The sequence below is a fragment of the Syngnathus typhle genome, linkage group LG18, assembly GCF_033458585.1.
Source record: "Syngnathus typhle isolate RoL2023-S1 ecotype Sweden linkage group LG18, RoL_Styp_1.0, whole genome shotgun sequence".
Lineage (NCBI taxonomy): Eukaryota > Metazoa > Chordata > Actinopteri > Syngnathiformes > Syngnathidae > Syngnathus > Syngnathus typhle.
In genome coordinates this window covers 2,552,720-2,553,579 of record NC_083755.1, presented here as the reverse complement: position 1 = coordinate 2,553,579, position 860 = coordinate 2,552,720, and the positions used below count along the sequence as shown (strand labels likewise).

Genomic DNA, 860 nt, shown 5'->3' with positions numbered 1-860 from the left:
ATCTAAAGTATCATATTATTTTACCTTGTAGCTTATACTACCCCGTACATGCCATATCATGTCGCCCATGCAACTCATGCATGAGATGCGATCGCTGAGATATTTAGGCGATGGGTTGCTACTCCATTGTGCTCTCCACTCAACATTTCATATCACATACTCGTCAGATTTTCACACAAAGTATCTCGGCACAACATGTTGTCAACACTCTATAAGCAAGACGAGGTGGCCGAGAGGTTGAGGCGATGGATTGCTAATCCATTGTGCTCTGCACGCATGGGTTCAAATCCCATCCTCGTCGAAAGTTAATGTTACATTGTTTTACAGTGGAGCCTCGGCTTTCGAACGTCCCGGTTCTCGAACAAATCAATATTTGAACGAATAAATTTGAGAATTTTTTGCTCCCGATGTCGAACGAAATTTGATTGTCGAACCTCATGAGAGGACCCGCATGCCAACTGACTCTGTTCGTTATTACATTCTCGTTACTCTGAGGATTGCAACAACTCTAATCATGCCTCTAAAGGAAGCAAGTGGGATCAGTAAAGCCAGTAAAACACAAAGACGCTCCTAAAGCAATGCAACAGTGAGCGCTCGGACCAAATTAAGCTCCCTGCGCACTGAGGTCCACTTAAATTTTGGAAAGTACATCAGGACTTTAAAAATATTTTCTAAATTTTAGCGACCGCTCTGTCACAATAAGGCTAGGCACTGCAGTTGCGCGATCGGACAAAAATGTACAAATGAAAAAATACTTTAAAAAGGTGGGGTTTTTAATTTTTTATTTTTTTTTTTCCATTATTTGTAATGGGAAAACATGATTCGGTATTTGAACGATTCAGTTCTCCAACAGCCTTCTG

General features: G+C 41.0%; 1 non-coding gene across 1 annotated transcript; it reads left to right on the top strand.

Moving 5' to 3' along the window:
* The first annotated feature begins 219 nt into the window (after positions 1-219).
* trnas-gcu (transfer RNA serine (anticodon GCU)) lies at positions 220-301 on the top strand. The gene has a single exon. It is a non-coding gene; the product is annotated as a tRNA-Ser (tRNA).
* Positions 302-860: the final 559 nt, after the last annotated feature.